The 23,843-nt window shown below is 39.8% G+C and overlaps 1 protein-coding gene and 1 pseudogene across 1 annotated transcript in view; both read left to right on the top strand.

Annotated features, from left to right (window-relative positions):
• The window catches only part of LOC114109112 (large ribosomal subunit protein uL18-like), a 638,969-nt gene that overhangs the window by 532,421 nt on the left and 82,705 nt on the right, over window positions 1-23,843 (top strand). The gene's annotated exons all lie outside the window — the stretch shown is intronic.
• The window catches only part of LOC121817053 (tigger transposable element-derived protein 1-like), a 50,422-nt pseudogene that overhangs the window by 109 nt on the left and 26,470 nt on the right, over window positions 1-23,843 (top strand).

The following is a 23,843-nucleotide window of genomic DNA, read 5'->3' as shown; positions in this document are numbered from 1 at the left end:
GCCGCCTTTATAGCTGAGACGAGGGCCGAGGGGCCGCAAGGTCGCCTTCGGGCTGGACCAGCCAATCAGGAGTGGGAACGGGCGCGGGGGCGGGGCGTTCACGGACCCGGCTCGCGCGGGTCCACTAGGCGGGAGGCGGCGCGGCGCGGCCCGGCTTAGCTGCGCCTCCTCCCTGCCGCCCACCCGGCGAAGACGCGAGAAGGTAAGGTGCTGAGTATGAGGAAGCTCGGCGCTCCCTGCGTCAGTGGCCTCCAGGGGCCGTCTGGGGTGCCGGGCGGAGAGGCCACCTCACAGCGCCCTCCTTGCGGGCGGGACCCCGCTGGCCCCGCGTGTGGGAGGCTGATGGAAAAGCACCGCCCCCCCCCCCCCGCCTCCCCGGCCACTTTGCGAGAGCACAGCTGAGAGGAAGGGCGCCGGGCCGCAGGTGCTGGGGAGGCGACGAGTTGGTTGTCAGCCGGCGAACGGGTTAACGTCCTCTGCTGGTATCGAGCTGATGAGAAGCTGCGACAGAGCGGCAGGGCGGCTGACTCCACCGCCGTGTGCCTACACTTGACGGTGGGAGCACGTCTGCCATCCAGTATCGATCGAGCCTGCGCGCGTCTGTGATACTATGAGAATTCATCTGGGAAGAAGGGCTCTCAGTGCGGGAGAGCGTGCGTGCTGGCAAGCCTCTGGAGCTCAGGACGCCAGCAGGTTTCTGGGCCCCGGTCCTCCGGGCTTATGAATGCCTCCTCCCCATGGGCATAGGAGCGGGGAGGGGAAACAGGATCTAATTTTCGACTGTCCTCAGATAAAGTGCTCTCTCTGTTCGCACCTTCCACTTGTACTACCCAGAGACATGACGGTGCCTAACTGAACTGTTTAGCATGGAGTAGATTGAGTGAGAAATACTGGTGGAATCAGGATTTCCTCTGCTCCCCTTGTGTAAGAAATACTTTGCCAAAAATGTGCTATGGACCTTTAAAAACTCAATACATTTTCATCCAGCACTGTTTTCAGCACTAGAGGAGATCTGAAAGTTTGTGATACTAGTTGATCTATGAAAAATAATTAGAATATATATGGCAGATGCATAGTAAAGTGCCCCAAATCCATGGTATAGACAAGTACAATCTGAGAATAGGAAGGGAAAAGAACTGTGTGTTCAAGCCTCCTAAGTAAAATTGGAGAAACAGACTGAGCCGATATGTTTTCAGAGTAGACTATGGCATAACAGATCCAGTCATCAGTAACACATATTGTCTTCCTTCTAATGCATGAAGCATTTTAACACAGAGAGCATTATTTGAGGGAAGATTTGGAAGTAATTATATATTTGTTAATCAGTGGCTAGATTTTGTGCATTCTACTTAAGTAATCTCTAATCTTTCCACAAACACAAAACAGAAGTAGATATTATTCTCCTTTTATGATGAGGGGACTGAGCCGCAAGAGAAGTTGTATCACTGGCTGAAGTCACCCAGAGCCCGGAATCAAAAACCAAGTTCTCACTAATTCCAAAGCTCAGACTTTCCACTAGACCAGTGTCTTCAAACTATTTTTTTTCTGATCACATCCCACATTTAGAAATATTTTACAGAACACACAGGTAACTGAAACAAAAGTTTTACAAAATAACATTTACCCTTAACTAGGTGCAAGCAGTTTTGTATTTTCTATTCACTTCTATTTTATTTTTTTAAATGCTAGTCATAGCAAACGAATTTATTTGATAACTCACTAATGGATTACATCCCACAGTTTGAAAAACACCATCATTATGATGTCTCCCATTAAACAGCATGAAACCATACAAAACTGAATAAAATAAATAAACCTCCATACTTTATGATCAAAATTAATATCTGGAATCACTACTTAAAATATTTGAGTCCTTTAGTTGTATAGGTAAGCTTTGTTTTTTGAATTGATTGTTTCTGACATGCCACTTTATGGATGATTTCTAACTCAACTTCTCAGTTGTTCTCCTCTTATTTCTAATGACCCAGATACTGTCTGGTTTGGAAAATCTAATATAAGAATTTTAATACTTTGAGATGGCCCCTTTTTTGGGGGGTGGCTTTTCCTTGGGTGCATAGTACTGTGTCAGAATTGCTGTCAACCATATGACCCAGCACTTGTGCTTCCAGGTATATACACAGAAGAATTGAAAACAGAGACTGAATCACACGCTGGCACACTGATGTCCATCAAAATGTAGCGTTATCCACAATAGCCCAAAAGTGAAAACAACCCAGTGTCCACCAACAAACACACAAACAAAATGTAGTATATACAACTGACGGGTAGTATTCAGCCATAAAAAGAACTGAAGTTCTGACACATACTACAACATGGGGACTCTCAAAAACATTATACTAAGTGAAATAAGCCAAAGAAAAAAAGACAAATATTCCAAGATTTCACTTACATGAAATGTCTATAATGCTTATTGAAAAGAATGCTTATCCATATTTTACTTAAATGAAATATCTAGGCAAATTCATAGAAATAGAAAGATTATTACTGGTTGTCAGGGCTGCAGGAATGGGAACTTATCGCTTAAGAGGGTTATATAATTTCCTTCTGGAGAGATGGAAAAAGTTTTATTAATAGTGGTGAGAGATGGACAACGCTGTGAATGCAATTAATGCCTAAACTGCACATGTTTAAATTTAAACAATTTAAAATTCTTTAAATGGACACTTTTGTTATATATATTTTACCACAATAAAAATTTTCACACACACACCAAAAGAGTGGAAGGCAAAACCATGGCATATCAGCCTGTGGAAAGAATGTAAAGGACTAGGTCATGTAATTTGGACTTAATTACACAGGACAGGCAGAGAGAGTCACTTAAAGTTTTACCGTGAGGGAGTAACATTTGCTTTTGAAACTGCATGAGGGATAATATCTTTGCCTGAAATTTCTGCCAGAGAGAGAAAAGGAAACACAGACAAAGCAGTCTCCTCTCCTCAGTCTTTCACCTTTCTGAAAATATGGATCTATTTTCTAGGAAAAAAAAAATTATGGAAACTTGAAAAGTCAGAAGGGCAGTTATAAGGTGAGAATACTTCATGAAGTGATTGGCATACAGTTGATATTTAATAAATATTTTTTGAATGAATGTTGCTGATTGTTAAATGGCTAGTGAGTGTGTCTATCCATCTATCCAAGCATCCTTCCAGCCCTCCTGGCTTCCAGACATCCTGTCTTCTTCCATCTGTACAACTATTCAATCAGATCAAGTAACTGCTCTGTAATCTTTCTGTGATGGTTCACAAACATGGTGTTCAAGGATTATCTTTATTTTCAGATAAACAAATTCATGGAGAAGAGGGCCTGGCCTGTACTATTTCTGTTCCTGACCACCATTTTACAGAAATCTACCCTGAAATTTCTGGTTGACCCAATGGACATCAGCATCACCTGGGTTACCAAAGGGTTTGCTCCTGACCCATCCTTCTACCAGCTCTGCTTCATTGCTTCCCAGGGAAGAGCTGACTACCTGCCTGGGAGCTGCTCTGCTCTTGCTGCAATCACCCCTCCTCTGGGGGAAACAGCCACCTCCTTCTCTACTCTTCCCCTCCCCAGAATGCCTCTTCTGTTATTTCCTTTCCTCATCACCCCATTCTCTCAATATCCAGTGAACATCAGACCTCCATTAAAAGGAGAGTTTCCCTGCACAAGTGCATCTGCTATTCTCCCCACTCCTTAACACTTGTATTGGCTACCCCATAGACTTAGGCTAATACTCATCTAGTATTGAATTAGCCCTATGTTACCACTGTGAAACAGAACAACTAATGATTAGCATGTAACAATTCTCAGGTGGCTCAGTGGTAAAGAATCCACCTGCCAATGCAGGAAACGCAAGAGACACAGATTCAGTCCCTGGGTCAGGAAGATCTCCTGGAGAAGGAAATGGCAACCCACACAAGTATTCTTGCCTGGAAGATTCTGTGAACAGAGGAGTCTGGTGGGCTACAGTCCATGAGGTTGCAAAGAGTCAGGCAAGACTGAGCACACACACACAGACACATAAAAAACACAGTCATTTCTCTTCTGTGTGTTCAAAATAAAAAAGCATTATTATTTTTAAAAAGAGGAAAAATTGCTACCAAATATTTTCTACAGATCCAAGTTCTAATAGGCCTCCCTCACTTCCCCTCAGGTGTAACTTGATACCAACCTTTCTGGAAATCAGTATAGCAGTGAATGTCAGAAGCTTTAAAACAAACAGGTATGTCCTTTAATTTACCAACTCCTCCTTTAGTAAATCATCCAAAAGAAGGGAAAAGATACATGCACAAGCCATTTTTCACTGTGTTTTTGTGATTGTATATAATCAGAAACTACCTGAAACCACCTTGAATTTGTGGTGCAGCTCTACTAAAGATGATTATGCCGTAAGAAGGCAATGACACTGGAGCGTCCCGGGTGGCTCAGTGGTAAAGAATCTCCCTGCCAGAGCAGGAGACACGGGTTCAATCCCTGGTCCGGGAAGATCCCACATGCCACGGAGCGACTGAGCCCATGTGCCACAACTACTGAGCCCGTGCTCTACAACAAGAGAAGCCACTGCAAAGAGAAGCCCACTCACCACAACCAGAGGAAAGCCTGTGCAGCAAGGAAGACCCAGCACAGCCAAAAATAAATGAATAAAAATTTTTTAAAATGCAATGACACTAGCAAATGTGTATGTCTTAATGTTAAGCAAAACAGCAGGCTGCAAAGCTACATGTACAATAAAAAGCTCAATTATGAAAGTACAAAATGAATAAAAGACTAGAAAGAAATATGCCAGAAATTTGTTGGACTTGCTTCTAATTAGTAGAGATTTATTTTATTATTTTTAAAGATTCTGTTAAAAATGTTTTTGCAATAAGCATATAGCACTCTGATAATGAGGGGAAAAATTAATGTCTTAAATCCTTTCTAGTATTAGACGTGGTACCCCTCCTCCAGGACACTGTTGCAGAAATGACAGTGGGACATCAAATGAGAATTGCACAGTTAAGTAACATTCTCCAGAACCCGGGGCCCAAAAAAGAGATGAAAAGCCTCTATCATGCCATGGCCTTCCAGTTGAAGAACACTTTGGGGGAGAGATTAGGGGTTAAATAAAAGGTAGAAAGGGGGCTCTAGGGGGGAGAAAAATAATTTAGATGGATACTCTCCACTTAGCTGTAAATCCAGATAATCCTTCAATATATGAACACTTCTTTTTCCATTTTCCCACTTAGAAATTATGATAAATAGGGTAGCCCTTAGCAAGATTGTGAAATCTTTGCTTTCTTTATCTATAATACATCCTTTCTCTTGATAATCACACATTTTTTTTTTTAACTACTCAAGACCTTTTGAATACACAATAGGACCTTCATCTGCTCTGGTATAGTTTGATTAAAAGTCATACACACTGAATTCTCTCTCAAGCTATCTGCATTTTAATTTTCCTATTTCTAATTATGGAACGAATTACTTTGACTTAAATTCAGGAATTTTGTGATAATAGCAATGGGAAAAATTTTCTGTACAGAGACTTCTTGCCCTGAAATCATAGTGTGTACAAGACAAGCTCAGATAACTGACCTACTTTCTAGTCACTTGAATATCAGATGATTACTCAGAAGGAACTTTATCTCTTCTATTTCTCTGCTGCCTCACCTCAACACAGACATGCCCCTATACAAGGTAAACACCAGTGGCATCTACTATGGGCCTTTTCTCCCGCAAGAACTTGTAAGTCAAATGGCCTCTCATTCATCTAAGGCAAAGCACTGGATTTATTTTCCTAAACCTAATCCTCACTTTGGTAAATGGCACCTCTATTCAATTAGCTGCCTAAACCAAATTTCAAAAACTTCTGACTGAAGCCAAACACTCCATATTCAATCTGTGAGCAGTTCTTGTCAGCTCAAGCATTTCCTGAGTCTGAAGACTTCTCAGATTTCCCTTCCACTGTACTCTCCTTCAGTCTCTCTGTGTCCACCCCTGCCCCTCAATAATGCATTTCTCACTGGGCAGCAAGATGGATCCCATTAGAACATAACTCTGACCACTTCACTCTTTTGCTCAAAATCTTGAAATGACTCCCTGCCATATTTGGAATAAAATCCAAAACTCTGACTGGTCCCTGTGATTCTTAAACCACAACTTCCACCATGCTCTTCCTCATTTTGTTCCATACGTATTGATCTCCTTATTTTCCCAAGACATGACAAGTACGTTCCACCTCAAGGCCATTCATCCCACCAGAACATTCTTTCTACAGATATGCTCACAACTTCTTCTTTCGCTTCACTGGGGTCTTTACTCAAAGAATTCCACCTCAGAAAAACCTTCCCTGACCACCTGACCTGAAATGGCAGCCCCATACCCACTAGTACCCTTCATCATTTGCTATCCCTGTACCACTCACCTTGCTTTCTCTTGACAGAACTTACCACAATCTGTCACCACATTATATATGTATTTGTTTATTTGTTAATTGTTGTCCCCCCAAAGCTATTTTTTGTTTTCTTCACAGCTGTATATCCAGTATCTAGAACAATGTCTGGCACAGTTGTAAATGAATTGATGACTAAAATAGTGAGCCACTGGATTTTAAAAAAGCATCTCTGTGCCAAGTGGGATATATAGAACGGATAAACAAGGTCCTACTGTCTAGCACAGGCAACTATATTCAGTATCCTGAGACAAACCATAATGGAAAAGAATATGAAAAAGGAGACATATATATTGTATATATATAATATATATGGGGGCTGTGGGTGTATTGTGTATAACTGAGTCATTTTGCTATACCAGCAGTAATTAACACAACATTTTAATTTAACTATTGCCGGGAGAAATATCAATAACCTCAGATATGCAGATGACACCACCCTTATGGCAGAAAGTGAAGAGGAACTAAAAAGCCTCTTGATGAAAGTGAAAGAGGGGAGTACAAAAGTTGGCTTAAAGCTCAACATTCAGAAAACGAAGATCGTGGCATCTGGTATCATCACTTCATGGCAAATAGATGGGGAAACAGTGGAAACAGTGTCAGACTTTATATTTTTGGGCTCCAAAATCACTGCAGATGGTGATTGCAGCCATGAAATTAAAAGATGCTTACTCCTTGGAAGGAAAGTTATGACCAAACTAGAAAGCATATTCAAAAGCAAAGACATTACTTTGCCAATAAACGCCCATCCAGTCAAGGCTATGGTTTTTCCAGTGGTCATGTATGGTTGTGAGAGTTGGACTGTGAAGAAGGCTGAGCGCCGAAGAATTGATGCTTTTGAACTGTGGTGTTGGAGAAGACTCTTGAGAGTCCCTTGGACTGCAAGGAGATCCAGACAGTCCATTCTGAAGGAGATCAGCCCTGGGTGTTCTTTTGGAAGGAATGATGCTAAAAGCTGAAACTCCAGTACTTTGTCCACCTCATGCGAAGAGCTGACTCATTGGAAAAGACTCTGATGCTGGGAAGGATTGGGGGCAGGAGGAAAAGGGGACAACAGAGGGTGAGATGGCTGGATGGCATCACAGATTCAATGGATGTGAGTTTGAGTGAACTCCGGGAGTTGGTGATGGACAGGGAGGCCTGGCGTGCTGCAATTCATGGGGTCGCAGAGTCGGACACGACTGAGCGACTGAACTGAACTGATACTTCAATAAAAAATAAATTTTTAAAAAGTGAAAAATGCACAGAGTAAAAGAAAGTATTACATCATATATGTGACAAAAGATTTTTATCCTAAATTTATAAGGACCTTCTACAAATTCAATAACAATGAAAGACAATCAAGTAGAAAAGAAACAAGAAGAGGTACTACACAGAAGACTGTATCCAAATAAATGAAAATGCGCTCAACCTCATTCATCATCAGGAAAATATGATTTAAGTCCACAGTGAAATGCTCTGACACCACCACCAAAATGACTAAAATTTAAATCTGTTAATATCACAGTGTTGGCATGCATATGGAGCAACTGGAACTCTAATACACTGCTAATGGATGCTAACTCAGTACAACTCCTTTTAAAAAGTTTGGCTCTGTTCACAAAATATAATAAACGTACTCTCTGACTCAGGAAATAAAAGCATCTCTTTTTTATTACTGCAAACTATAAATCTAGAGCCCACCTTGAGCACAGAAGGGGGAGACAAAGTCATAAAGAGTCCCAGATTCTAGACATTTGGGAATCTTGGTACAGAGAAAAATGAGAGGAATAGAAAGGTCTTCCTTGACTAGAACAAATAATTTCAAGATTTGTATGGAAATACAAAAAACCTCGAATAGCCAAAAGCAATCTTGAGAAAGAAGAATGGAACTGGAGGAATCAACTTGCCTGACTTCAGGCTCTACTACAAAGCCACAGTCATCAAGACAGTATGGTACTGGCACAAAGACAGACATATAGATCAATGGAACAAAATAGAAAGCCCAGAGATAAATCCATACACATATGGACACCTTATCTTTGACAAAGGAGGCAAGAATATACAATGGAGTAAAGACAATGTCTTTAACAAGTGGTGCTGGGAAAACTGGTCAACCACTTGTAAAAGAATGAAACTAGATCACTTTCTAACACCGCACACAAAAATAAACTCAAAATGGATTAAAGATCTAAATGTAAGACCAGAAACTATAAAACTCCTAGAGGAGAACATAGGCAAAACACTCTCAGACATAAATCACAGCAGGATCCTCTATGATCCACCTCCCAGAATTCTGGAAATAAAAGCAAAAATAAACAAATGGGATCTAATTAAAATTAAAAGCTTCTGCACAACAAAGGAAAATATAAGCAAGGTGAAAAGACAGCCTTCTGAATGGGAGAAAATAATAGCAAATGAAGCAACTGACAAACAACTAATCTCAAAAATATACAAGCAACTTATGCAGCTCAATTCCAGAAAAATAAATGACCCAATCAAAAAATGGGCCAAAGAACTAAATAGACATTTCTCCAAAGAAGACATACGGATGGCTAACAAACACATGAAAAGATGCTCAACATCACTCATTATTAGAGAAATGCAAATCAAAACCACAATGAGGTACCACTTCACACCAGTCAGAATGGCTGCGATCCAAAAATCTGCAAGCAATAAATGCTGGAGAGGGTGTGGAGAAAAGGAACCCTCCTACACTGTTGGTGGGAATGCAAACTAGTACAGCCACTATAGAGAACAGTGTGGAGATTCCTTAAAAAATTGCAAATAGAACTACCTTATGACCCAGCAATCCCACTGCTGGGCATACACACCGAGGAAACCAAAATTGAAAGAGACACATGTACCCCAATGTTCATCGAAGCACTGTTTATAATAGCCAGGACATGGAAACAACCTAGATGTCCATCAGCAGATGAATGGATAAGAGAGCTGTGGTACATATACACAATGGAGTATTACTCAGCCGTAAAAAAGAATTCATTTGAATCAGTTCTGATGAGATGGATGAAACTGGAGCCGATTATACAGAGTGAAGTAAGCCAGAAAGAAAAACACCAATACAATATACTAACACATATATATGGAATTTAGGAAGATGGCAATGACGACCCTGTATGCAAGACAGGGAAAGAGACACAGATGTGTATAACGGACTTTTGGACTCAGAGGGAGAGGGAGAGGGTGGGATGATTTGGGAGAATGACATTCTAACATGCATACTATCATGTAAGAATTGAATCGCCAGTCTGTCTGACGCAGGATGCAGCATGCTTGGGGCTGGTGCATGGGAATGACCCAGAGAGACGTTATGGGGAGGGAGGTGGGAGGGGGGTTCATGTTTGGGAACGCATGTAAGAATTAAAGATATTAAAATTTAAAAAAATAGAAAACTTAAAAAAAAAAAAAAAAGGTCTTCCTTGAATTTTTATATCCTTGAAAGATCTTTTCTCCCCACGTCAGTCACTTGACCCATGGCTTGGATCACTCCCACTCCCTTCCTCTGAAGTCCTTTCCTCCAGGGAAAATAAACACCAGCTTCTAAGCCAGAGTTTTTGCCTCAAGCTCTTCAGTAGCCAGAAACCAGGAGAATGAGAGCAGAAAGAAGCTTGCCGGCTATTTAGATGGAAAGACAAGACTTGCCAGATAAGATTGCCTGTGTGGAAAACAAGGAATTTCAGGCATAAGGCATGGAGGTTATTGACAAGTTTAATCCAGATTAAACTACACTGTTCTGTCTCTCAGGAGCTTTATGGAGAGACAGATAGTGTAGCCGTCAGGGGCACAGGCTATAAAGTGAGATGGTCTTGAGTTCAGTTCCAGCTCCACAACTAGCTGTTTCATCTCAAGCACCTTACTGAGCATTTTTGCAGCTTCAGTTTCCTCATCACAAAATAGAAATAGTAACAATTATCTCAAAGAACACTTTTAGCATTAAATATTTTAATGTATTTTAAAGGCTTAACACAATGGATGGCACACAGTGAGCCCTAAATGAATGGAAGGTACTATCATTATTATTACTGAGGTAAAGGAAAATTATTGACACTAATGGCAACTATAAATTCTACAGAAATAGCAGACTTATTTATGTGACTGGCTGATATTTTATACCCAACTATGATGCCAGATAGCACTGATGGGGCATAGCTTTTGGTGTGCTCAAAATTAATTTTGTTTTACTGAAATAAGATTCACAAAACATACCAAGACAGAAGACAGTGTGGTTGACTGGATTAAGCCCATGATTTGGAGTCAGGCCTGAGTTTGAATTCTTAGTCGGCCATTTACCTGCTTTATGACTGGGACAGGTTCTTTAAACTCTCTGGCCCCAGATTGCTGTCACGTGGGCACTACAGCACTGTGATCTCTACATGTGGGCAAGAAGTCTGATGTCCTTTGTGGTGAGGAGATGCTGCCAAGCAGAGGAGCTGAGGCTGGAAAGATAAGTCAGGGCTGGATTGAAGAGAACACTGTATCCCACACTAAACTGAGCGTTGGTATTATTCAGAGAAAGCCACTGATTTTTCTTATAAAGCACTGAAAATTGACAGAGAAATGGATAAGAAAGATGTGATACATATATACAATGGAATGTTACTCAGACCTAAAAAAAAGGAAATAATGTCATTTGCACTATCATAGATGGGCCTAGAGATTGCCATACCAAGTGAAGTAAGTCAGACAGAGGAAGACAAATATAATATATGCTTATATGTGGAATCTAAAAAAAAAATTATATAGATGAATTTATATACAAAACAGAAGTAGACCCACAGAAAATAAACTTATGGTTACCAAAGGGGAAAGGGGAGGGGAGGAATAAATTAGGAAGTTAGGATTAAAATATACACACTACTGTATATAAAATAGATAACCAACAAGAAGCTAGAGCACTGGGAACTATACTTAATATTTTGTAACAACCTATAAGGGAAAAGAATCTGGAAAAAATTATATATATATATATGTGTTAAAAAAATCACTTTGCTGTACACCAGAAACCAATACAACATTGTAAGTCAACTATATTTAAATGAAATAAATTGTTAAAATTAAAAATAACAATTTTAAAAGTAGTTGACAGAAGATGATATGGCCTTAAATATTCAAATATTGAATGGATTCAAATGATTGATTGCTGAACTGTATTAGTATAGTATCTCTATAAGTGCTTTCTCCCCATGTTAAGCAGTGAAATAGATAGTTGACACCTTCTTAAAAACTGGGAAGTAGAGAGAAAACTTGACTTTCACTTGGCCGTGAAAGACTGCCTGTTAAAACTGAGATTCACTTCAGAAACTGTAAGCAATTGGAAAAGAGTGAGCTTGAACTAGAAAAAAATGCCTTTCAATGGCATCAGATGCCACAATGGAAAGCATTTTAATTTGTTGTGCAGGAAACATGACAGCTCTTTACTCTCAGCCATTCTTGTGTTTCCAGTCACCAGCCCCAGCTCTGTCTTCTAAGATACTTCTCTCATCAAATTCTTTTAGCTACTTCTTCAGCTCAGTATATAACCCTCCTACCAATAAACACTAAAATCTTTGTGAAGGCTGCAGAGACTTCATCTTCCTAATTTTAAAGAGATCCTTCTATATGAAAACCTACTGCCTTACTTCCAGATTCAAAAAGATATTTTATGGAGTTGGTTTATTGCTCATAAAACAAGTAGATTTCAATTCTAACATTGTCATTTAATGAAGAGGTGATCTTGGAAATTTTACTTCATCTCTCTGAGTCTCAACAATCTCTAAATTAGATATCAGTTCAGTTCAGTCGCTCAGTCGTGTCCGACTCTTTGCGACCCCATGAATCACAGCACGCCAGGCCTCCCTGTCCATCACCATCTCCCGGAGTTCACTCAGACTCATGTCCATCGAGTCCGTGATGCCATCCAGCCATCCCATCCTCAGTCGTCCCCTTCTACTGCCCCCAATCCCTCCCAGCATCAGAGTCTTTTCCAATGAGTCAACTCTTCGCATGAGGTGGCCAAAGTACTGGAGTTTCAGCTTCAGCATCATTCCCTCCAAAGAAATCCCAGGGCTGATCTCCTTCAGAAATTAGGTATAACAATACCTATATCATCTAATGAGAACTAAATTGAATGTGATGAACTAATATTCTCAACAGCACTGGCTCTTACTTGTGCTCACTATTGATTTTTTTTTCTCTATCACTATTTATATACTTGGTGTTGCTTGTAAACTCATAAGTGTAGAGACTATCTAACCAGTTTAGGATTACACAGAATAACGTGTGTGTGTGTGTCTCAGTAAACATTCTGAAATAATAACGATGGTTGTCTACATGGCTGGGGAAAAAAGCCTTCTCAGGTTTTATCTATAATTTAAATAAATCCCATTCATATGCTTGAAAAGAATGTGCATATATTTTGCAGCTGTATATACCAAGTACAAAAGAGTCAGACACAACCTGGCAACTAAACAACAGACTAAGGATTATATATGTATATGCCTCCTTCCACATATATATGGAAAGTGTTAGCTGCTCATCATGTCCAACTCTTTGCAACCCCAGGAACTGTAGCCCGCCAGGCTCCTCCGTCATTGTAATTCTCCAAATACTAAAGTGGGTAGCCATTCCCTTCTCCAGGGGATCTTCCTGACCCAGGGATCGAACCCAGGTCTCCTGCATTGCAGGTAGATTCTTTTGCTGTTTGAACCAAGGTAAATTATGATATTTCTCTTTGCAGTCTCTCATTTATACTCCATACAGTTTGACATTTTGTCATAGGTGCATATAAATTAAAACATTATCTGTTCAGATAACCAAATGTCTCAGAAGTATACAGTATCTCTCTTTATCTGTAGTGATGCTTTCTGAGCTAAAGTCTGTTTTGTCTGATATTTTCTTCTAGACACATCAACTATTATTTGATGGGCATTTACAACGTATGTATTTGACTTCAACCTTTTTTATCATTATATTTTAAGGGTGTCTCCACTTAACAGTAGCTGGATTTTTTAAACAGTCAGATAATATTTAACTTTTAATTGGAGCATTTAGTCCTTTTCAGTTCAGTTCAGTTGCTCAGTCGTGTCTGACTCTTTGCCACCCCATGAATCACAGCACGCCAGGCCTCCCTGTCCATCACTAACTTCCAGAGTTCGCTCAAACTCATATTCATCGAGTCAGTGATGCCATCCAGCCATCTCATCCTCTGTCGTCCCCTTCTCCTCCTGCCCTCAATCCCTCCCAGCATCAGAGTCTTTTCCAATGAATCAACTCTTCGCATGAGGTGGCCGAAGTATCGGAGTTTCAGCTTTAGCATCAGTCCTTCCAATGAACACCCAGGACTGATCTTCAGAATGGACTGCCTGGATCTCCTTGCAGTCCAAGGGACTCTCAAGAGTCTTCTCCAACATCACAGTTCAAAAGCATCAATTCTTCGGCGCTCAGCCTTCTTCACAGTCCAACTCTCACATCCATACATGACCACAGGAAAAACCATAGCCTTGACTAGCCAGACCTTAGTTGGCAAAGTAATGTCACTGCTTTCAAATATACTATCTAGGTTGGTCATAACTTTTCTTCCAAGGAGTAAGCGTCTTTTAATTTCATGGCTGCAATCACCATCTGCTGTGATTTTCGAGCCCCCAAAAATAAAGTCTGATACTGTTTCTACTGTTTCCCATCTATTTCCCATGAAGTGATGGGACCGGATGCCATGATCTTCATTTTCTGACTGTTGAGCTTTAAGCCAACTTTTCGCTCTCCTCTTTCACTTTCATCAAGAGGCTTTTTAGTTCCTCTTCACTTTCTGCCATAAGGGTGGTGTCATCTGCATATCTGAGGTTTATTGATATTTCTCCCAGCAATCTTGATTCCAGCTTGTGTTTCTTCCAGTCCAGCGTTTCTCATGATGTACTCTGCATTAGAAGTTAAATAAGCTGGGTGACAATATACAGCCTTGACATACTCCTTTTCCTATTTGGAACCAGTCTGTTGTTCCATGTCCAGTTCTAACTGTTGCTCCCTGACCTGCATACAGATTTCTCAAGAGGCAGGTTAGGTGGTCTGGTATTCCCATCTCTTTCAGAATTTTCCACAGTTTATTGTGATCCATACAGTCAAAGGCTTTGGCATAGTCAATAAAGCAGAAATAGATGTTTTTCTGGAACTCTCTTGCTTTTCCATGATCCAGCGGATGTTGGCAATTTGATCTCTGGTTCCTCTGCCTTTTCTAAAACCAGCTTGAACATCTGGGAGTTCACAGCTCACGTATTGCTGAAGCGTGGCTTGGAGAATTTTGAGCATTACTTTACTAGCATGTGAGATGAGTGAAATTGTGCGGTAGTTTGAACATTCTTTGGCATTGCCTTTCTTTGGAATTGGAATGAAAACTGACCTTTTCCAGTCCTGTGGCCACTGCTGAGTTTTCCAAATTTGCTGGCATATTGAGTGCAGCACTTTCACAGCATCATCTTTCAGGATTTGAAACAGCTCCACTGGAATTCCATCACCTCCACTAGCTTTGTTCATAGTGATGCTTTCTAAGGCCCAGTTGACTTCACTTTCCAAGATGTCTGGCTCTAGATGAGTGATCACATCATCATGATTATCTGGGTCGTGAAGATCTTTTTGTACAGTTCTTCTGTGTATTCTTGCGACCTCTTCTTAATATCCTCGGCTTCTGTTAGGTCCATACCATTTCTGTCCTTTATCGAGCCCATCTTTGCATGAAATGTTCCCTTGGTATCTCTAATTTTCTTGAAGAGATCTCTAGTCTTTCCCATTCTGTTCTTTGCCTCTATTCCTTTGCACTGATCACTTAAGAAGGCTTTCTTATCTCTTCTTGCTATTCTCTGGAACTCTGCATTCAGATGCTTATATCTTTCCTTTTCTCCTTTGCTTTTCGCCTCTCTTCTTTTAACAGCTATTTGTAAGGCCTCCCCAGACAGCCATTTTGCTTTTTTGCATTTCTTTTCCACGGGGATGGTCTTGATCCCTGTCTCCTGTACAGTCACAAACCTCATTCCATAGTTCATCAGGCACTCTATCTATCAGATCTAGGCCCTTAAATCTATTTCTCACTTCCACTGTATAATCATAAGGGATTTGATTTAGGTCATACCTGAATGGTCTAGCGGTTTTCCCTACTTTTATAAGTTTACTAATAAAAAATATTTTTATTTATAAAATATACCTATATATTTTTATTTAAAATAAAGTCACAGTATTTAAACTCACAGTAAAATTGTACTTGGTGCTTTTTTCAAATTCAGATTTGCTGTTTACTTACTTCCCTGGTGGCTCAGACGGTAAAGTGTCTGTCTACAATGTGGGAGACCTGGGTTCAAGCCCTTGGTTGGGAAGAGCCCCTGGAGAAGGAAATGGCAATCCACTCCAGTACTATTGCCTAGAAAATCCCATGGACAGAGGAGCCTGGTAGGTTATAGTCTATGGGGTCGTAAAGAGTCGGACATGACTGAGCGACTTCGCTTTCACTTTCACTTTCTATAGTTTCCTCTTCTCTGTAGAAAGCATCAAGCTGGTATTTTACATCTTTATTTTTTTTCTTTTACGTTTTTAAACATCACTGTCGTAATTGTGCTGTAGTCCATGCCTCATAATTCTAGTAATTAAAGTCTTCATGGGTCTGTTTTTGTTGATTGCTGTCTCTGATGATTCTTGTTCATTTAATCTGGCTTCCTCGTGCACCTGATTACCATTGAGAAGATAACACATTCTCATATTCTGCCAGATACAAGGATGTGCTGAACATTGTATTTGACAAATTATTTATAGAAATTATTTAGGCCTATGATAAAAGTATCTTCCTCAAGAGCAGACCTGTATTTCCTTCTGCCAAGCATCTGGAGACACTGCCAAACAGCTATTTTAACCCAGGTTCAAGGCTTTGAGATTCATTGACCCAGGCAATTTGCATACAAGCAGTAAATACTCAAGGGCTTTGGAATCTCAGTATCCTGTGGAAAAGGGTCTTCCATTAGACCTCCTGTCGTGTGCAGGTCCTGGAGTTCGCTTTTTGTCTCCTTTGCACTTGCAAGTCTATCCAGACAAATACTGTTGATGTTTTAGTCACTCAGTGTATCTCCTGCAAGGCCATGGACCGTAGCCTGTCAGGCTCCTCTGTCCATGGGACTTCCAGGGCAAGAATTCTGGAGTGGGTTGCCATTTCCTTCTCCAGGGGATCTTCCTGACCCAGGGACCGAACCCACATCTTTTGCTTAGTAGGTGGATTCTTTACCACTGAGCCCAGACAAATACTCTGATTTTCGCCAGTCAGCCAATTCCCTCAGGGCAGAATGTATTTGGATTCCCATTTCTCCTTCACCTTTAGTCTGGTAATTCCAAACTACCTTTTCATATCCCTTTATCTTGAAGAATAAATTTTAAATCTGGATCTTTTAGTTGTTTTTACTGGGAGGATTCATCTAGTTTACCAGAACCATTCAATAGACTCACATTTTAAACTTTTTTGGTGACTATTAAGAAAATGTCCTTCAGAAAGGTTGTGCCTGTTTAGGCTTCTATCAGTAGGCTTAGAAATACCTCTTTTTTACCTTTTTTCCCTTAACTATATATTTTGCCACTTATGAGAAAAAACATTTCCAAGTTGAATAAGGGAAAAGTCCTGCTTTTACTAAGTATCTGTACTTATTTAATTACCAATGAAATTGAATGTTTTGTGGTCCGTTTATTTAAATTGTATTTTACTTTTTATAATTTAACCTATTCAAAAATTTCTGTTTTTTATTTTTCTTAGGTCCTTTGGCTACTATAAAGCTGCTACCCACCAGCAAAACTACATCAGTTGTTAAAATATTAAACAACTTCTATACCAATCAGCAAATAGCCATCACCTTCCAAATGGCCTTACCTTGGCTCACGCAGACATTTCAGCCTCTCCCAAACACCATTCGCTTGCTCATTTTCCAACCATTAAAGAGTTAATGTCCAACATACCAACAGGCCTTTAGAGTCTTCCCCTTGCTCAGAGCCCTGGCCATTGTCAGTTCTGACTGGTTAGTAGCTATTATGTAGATATTGTTAAACCTTTTAATGTAACATATGTGCGTATATATTGAAAGTATTTTTTTAATGTGACTGACAAGGGCTTAATTTCTAAAACATACCAAATAGCTCACATAACTCAGAAACAACAATGAAAAATATCCAGTTGAAAAATGGGCAGATCTAACCAGACGTTTCTCCAAAGAAGATGTAATGCATGGCCAACAAGCACATGAAAAGATGCTCAGCATTACTAATTTTTAGAGAAATGCAAATCAAAACTACAATGAGTGCCGCCTCACATTGGTCAGAATGGCCATCGTTAAAAAGTCAACAAATAACAACTGCCGGAGAGGGTACAGTGGAAGGGATCCTTCCTACACTGTTCGTGGGAACATAAGTTGGTGCAGCCACTATGGAAAACAGTATGGAGGTTTCTCAAAACACTAAAAAGAGTTGCCGTATGATCCAGCAATCCTACTCTTGGGCTTATATCTTGACAAAACTATAATTCAAAAAGAAACATGCACACCTATGTTAATAGTGTGACTGTCACATTAGCCAAGACATGGAAACAACCTACATATCCATTGACAGATGAATATATCGAGAAGATGTGGGGCATATATACAATGGACTACTACTCGTTAAAAAAAAGAATGAAATGATGCCATCTGCAGCAACATGGGCGGACTCAGAGATTATCATACTAAGTGAAGTCAGAAAGAGAAAGACAAATACCATATGATAACACTTATGTGTGGAATCCAAAATATGACACAGATGAACTTATCTGTGAAACAGACTCACATAGAGAACAGATCTGTGGTTGCCAACAGTGGGTGGAAGTGATGGAGTGGAAGCCTGGGATTAGTAAATGCAAATTTATATATATATAGTGGATAAACGAGACCCTTTTTTATAGCACTGGGAACTCTATTCAATATTCTGTGATAAACCATAATGGAAAAAATATGAAAAACATATATATATATATATATATACACACACACACACATATATATATGTAACTGAGTCACTTTGTTATACAGCAGAAATAAACACAATACTGCAAGTTAATTATACTTGAATAAAATATATTTTTAAAAATGTAAAAGGAAAAAGTCCATTTTACAACAAGACTTTAAAAACATATCATGCTGTATTCCTTTTTCCTTCTAGTTTTATTTACAATTAGTTTCAGTTTCTCTCAAAATTATTACCATTACAACAGCTATTTGTTCCTTTTCTTGCACTTTGCTTTATTCACAAAACAATTTGTTTTGGAAATCATTCCACATTATGACTCATCAGTTCAGTTCAGTCGTGTCCGACTCTTTGCGACCCCATGAATTGCAGCACGCCAGGCCTCCCTGTCCATCACCAACTCCTGGAGTTTACTCAGACTCGCGTCCATCGAGTCAGTGATGCCATCCAGCCATCTCATCCCTCTGTCGTCCCCTTTTCCTCCTGCCCCCAATCCCTCCCAGCATCAGAGTCTTTTCCAATGAGTCAACTCTTCGCATGAGGTGGACAAAGTACTGGAGTTTCAGCTTTAGCGTCATTCCTTCCAAAGAACACCCAGGACTGATCTCCTTCAGAATGGATAGATCCACCTATTTCGTTTGTTTTGTTTTGTTTAATTGAAGTATAATTGATTCACAATGCTGCATTAGTTTCAGGTGTACAGCAAAGCGATATGTATGTGTATGTGTACAAATGTACGTATGCATCAACAAGCTGGTGCAGCCACTATGGATTCTTCTCCCTTGTAGGTTATTACAAAGTACTGAGTATAGTTCCCTGTGTTATACAGTAGGTCCTTTTTGGTTATCTATTTTATATCACCTATTTCTTTTTAACTACTGCATAATATTCCCTAGTGTGCATATGCCATTGTTTATTTCACTGTTGCTCTGTGTTCACACTTAACAAAGCGTGATGATTAATATCCATGTCCCTGTGTCTCTGAGTCTATTTAAGAGTGTTTCCTCTAGGGTAGATACAGAGTAGTAGAAATGCTACTACTCAGATATGCAGATGACACCACCCTTATGGCAGAAAGTGAAGAGGAACTAAAAAGCCTCTTGATGAAAGTGAAAGTGGAGAGTGAAAAAGTTGGCTTAAAGCTCAACATTCAGAAAACAAAGATCACGGCATCTGGTCCCATAACTTCATGGCAAATAGATGGGCAAATAATGGAAACAGTGTCAGACTTTATTTTGGGGGGCTCCAAAATCACTGCAGATGGTGACTGCAGCCATGAAATTAAAAGACACTTACTCCTTGGAAGAAAAGTTATGACCAACCTAGATAGCATATTTAAAAGCAGAGACATTACTTTGCCAACAAAGGTCCGTCTAGTCAAGGCTATGGTTCTTCCAGTATTCATGTACGGATGTGAGACCTGGATTGTGAAGAAAGCAGAGCGCCAAAGAATTGATGCTTTTGAACTGTGGTGTTGGAGAAGACTCTTGAGAGTCCCTTGGACTGCAAGGAGATCCAACCAGTCCATTCTGAAGGAGATGAGCCCTGGGATTTCTTTGGACGGAATGATGCTGAAGCTGAAACTCCAGTACTTTGGCCACCTCATGTGAAGAGTTGACTCATTGGAAAAGACTCTGATGCTGGGAAGGATTGGGGGCAGGAGGAGAAGGGGACAACAGAGGATGAGATGGTTGGATGGCATCACTGACTCGAGGGACATGAGTCTGGGTGAACTCCGGGAGTTGGTGATGGACAGGGAGGCCTGGCATGCTGCGATTCGTGGGGTTGCAAAGAGTTGGACACGACTGAGTGACTGAACTGAATTGACATTAGCTATGCTACACTCTCAGAGAGAATATTTTAAAACTTGTATCAGGTGTTTAAAAAATATGTCTTCCAAAATATAGTTCTACTTTACAAGCTGTGAAATTGTGATTTATAGTAAGAAATGTACGTTTGATCTTCATCCTCATTTCTGGCACCTATAGCTATTTGCTGTTAAATGATCTCTCAGCTTTTAAAAATCTATAAAGGAATTTAGTTACAAATCTATAAGATTTTTATCAGATTTTATTATGTTTTGAAAATCTATCAAGCTTATGATTGTCTATGTTAATATTTTTAGCAGATATCACAAATTATAAAATTTCTAAGTATTAGTAGAAGCCAGAATAAAGTAATAGTTCATTTTGGACAAGAAGTAAAGTATTTTGAATTTTTTGCCATGCTGTGTGGCATATGAGATCTTAGTTTTCCAACCAGGGATTGAACCTGAGACCTCTGCATTGGAAGCACAGAGTGTTAACAGCTGGATTGCCAGGGAAGTCCCTAAACTAATTCTTATTTATGATCTGTTATCTCCTATAGAAAGAGTAAATGAATTTTTGTGCACTAAATCATTTTCATACTTGTTTACCATATTGATCTATAAAGATACTAGCTCTTTTATGGTCTTCTGCCAAATATATCAGTTAGCTATTATGATCCATTTTTTATGATTACTTTGTTTTGAATCTGATAACCTCACCATTGCATTGTTATCCAGGCAACATCTTCCTAGCATTTCAATTATCTTAATCTCATGCAGACCCACATCAAAAGCTTTTACAAACATTTAGATATATTGTTTGCCCATGGAGTTTTCTTTATCCACAAACTTGTTGAGTAATTTTATAAGATCAAATAAATCAGATTTGCCGGGCATAATCTGTCTTCATAAACAAATGCTGTCCACTGACCATCACATTGTTATCTAAATGATTTCAGATCAATTTGGTTTGCTCTAACTTGGGCAATTGCATTCTGCCAGCCCCAAACTCCCTCTATTTTTCAATTGGAGACATTATTCTTCCTTTCACTTAACAAAGTGTTCTGTAAAGCAAGCAGGCAAGTATCTGAACCAATAAAGCCTAGTTTCCTGAAGATTTGTGTCTGATAGGCTAACTGAAACTATGTATTACATCCATGTCATAGCTTTAGCTGGTGACATTATTACCTAAATCATTGTACTAGATGTCATAAGTAATATTTTGTGTTACATCAATGGGAAAAGTAGGCAACACAAAGAAAGTTTTTCATGTGTATGTCTAGGACCATCCTAATGCTAGATTCCCTGCAATATAATCAGATTTAGTTGGAATCAAGTTTTACATCAGAGGTTAATAGTGAGATACACTGGATGTGAGATGATTTCACTAGAAGACTTGTTATATATTGTACTACGGCAGAATGATCACTGTGCTTTAGCTAATGGTAATTCTACAGTCAGTCCTCCATATCCACATGTTCCACATCTATGGATTCAACAATTGTGGACCAAAAATATTTGGGAAAATATTCCAAAAAGTTCCAAAAAGCAAAACTTGCATTTGTCATGCTCTGACAACTACTTATATAGAATTTATATTGTGTTGGGTATTATAAGTAATCTAGAGATGATTTAAATTGTATGAGAGGAGGTGCATAGGTTATATGCAGATACTATACCATCTTATGGCCTTCCTTCATGGCTCAGATGGTAAAGAATCCACCTGCAATGCAGGAGACCTCGGTTCAATTCCTGGGTTGGGAAGATCCCATAGAGAAGGAAATGACAACCAACACCAGTGTTCCTGCTGGAGAATCCTATGGACAGAGGAGACTGGCGGGCCATAGTCCACGCGGTCTCAAAGGGTCGGACATGACCGAGTGAGTAAGCACGCATGCACCCGTGCCATTTTATGTAAGGGACTTGAGCATCTGCAGATTTGGATATCCACAGGGTCCAGGAGCCAACTCCCTTCAGATATCGAGATGACTATATTTCAGGGTAAACGAACAAACTATTCATTACTCATCACTTCATTGAAAAAAATCTATAAATTTATTCATTCGATTCCTCTTACATTTATATGATGCCCTGTGAAATCTGTGGTTTATCTCCTTATTTGACATTGACCTAAAACTGAATGCTGACTTGGGGGAAATCAAAAGAGGCACTAGGCTGGCTTGCATACAGGTTTTGAAAAGGAAGAGGACCTCTCGGTTCCTTTGGTGCTCCTATACTTTAATTTCAACGACACTCAGCTTGAACTGCACAGTTCTGGGTTCAAAACAAAGAAACCCAGATTCCAAAATTCAGTCATAATGCCCAGGGAGTAATTCACACACTTGAAGAACGTTTGTGTGGTGGAGGAAATCCACAGCCTGCTGGGGCTCGCACGGCCCCCGGAAAGCTGGGACTGGGAGCCCCGAGGGTCTGGGCCCTGCAGTGGTGGTGGCAGGAGCCCCAGTGCGATTGCTACAGCAGCCGTGAGACAACTTCCACAAGAACTGGCTGATACCCTAAAAATGCAGTCTATGTTGGAGGCTTCACTGGAGGTCACGTCACGTGATTGTGCTAACTTAGAAGATGAGGTACAGGACTAAAAGGAGTTACGTCAACTCACAAGTCAGGTAAAAGCAGCATCTCAAGAAAACTTTGAGCAGTTAAGAGAGAGGAGTAATGCTTTAATAAGAAGTCAGGTGGAACTCAGAATTAAAGACTTGGAATCTGAACTCTCCAAGATGAACATTTTTTAAGAAGATTCTAATAAAGCAGAGTTGGAAAAATATAAGCAACTCTACCTAGAAGAACTAGAAGTTAGAAAGTCATTGGCAAATAAACTAGACAAGACTAAGGAGAGGTTGGCAGAGGTCAGTACCAAACTTGGAATGCAGAAACGGCAGGACAGATCTTGCCTCAGCACTCTCACCAGGAGGCCAGTCCTGGAGTCCCCCTTGTTTGGAAATTTTAATAATACTTTAGGGCTCAATAGAAATCTTACTCCAAGAGCAAATGTAGTGCTTTCTACCTCAATTCCATGCCCTTCAAATAACAGCACGGAGACTTATTTGACCAAGATGCAGTGGGAGTTTCAAAAGAATATAACTAAAGAACTAGAAAAAGTTGCTGCTGAATTTAAATCTGGATCCTATAGAGTGTCTCCTCTAGGATCTACAGATGAGTCAAATCTATACCAGGACCTACTTTTGAAAACATCACAAGAATATGTGCACATTTGGAAGGAAAAAAAATATGATCTGAAAGATAAATAGTAAAAGTTTCCCTACTGGACTGTTTTCATGACATTTTAGTTGTTTCCCATTAAATATAATGAGAAAATCTTTATTAAAGGGAAATATTTTTGTGTGCATAATGAAAATTTATATGATATTTTTAGCCATGCTTCCCCACATCTAACTTATTTTTAAGCAGATTTAAAAACCAGCACTGTTGAGTTTTACATATGCAAAGTGAAAGTGTAGTCACTCAGTCATGTCTGACTTTTTGCGACCCAATAGACTGTAGCCCGCCAGGCTCCTCTGCCCATGGAACTCTCCAGGCAAGAAAACTGGAATGCGTAGCCATTCCCTTCTCCAGGGGATCTTCCAGCCCCAAGGA

The sequence above is a fragment of the Ovis aries genome, chromosome 18 (genome assembly GCF_016772045.2).
Source record: "Ovis aries strain OAR_USU_Benz2616 breed Rambouillet chromosome 18, ARS-UI_Ramb_v3.0, whole genome shotgun sequence".
Taxonomy (NCBI): domain Eukaryota; kingdom Metazoa; phylum Chordata; class Mammalia; order Artiodactyla; family Bovidae; genus Ovis; species Ovis aries.
Note: the sequence above shows the minus strand (reverse complement) of the source record. Positions and strands in the feature narration are given on the sequence as shown.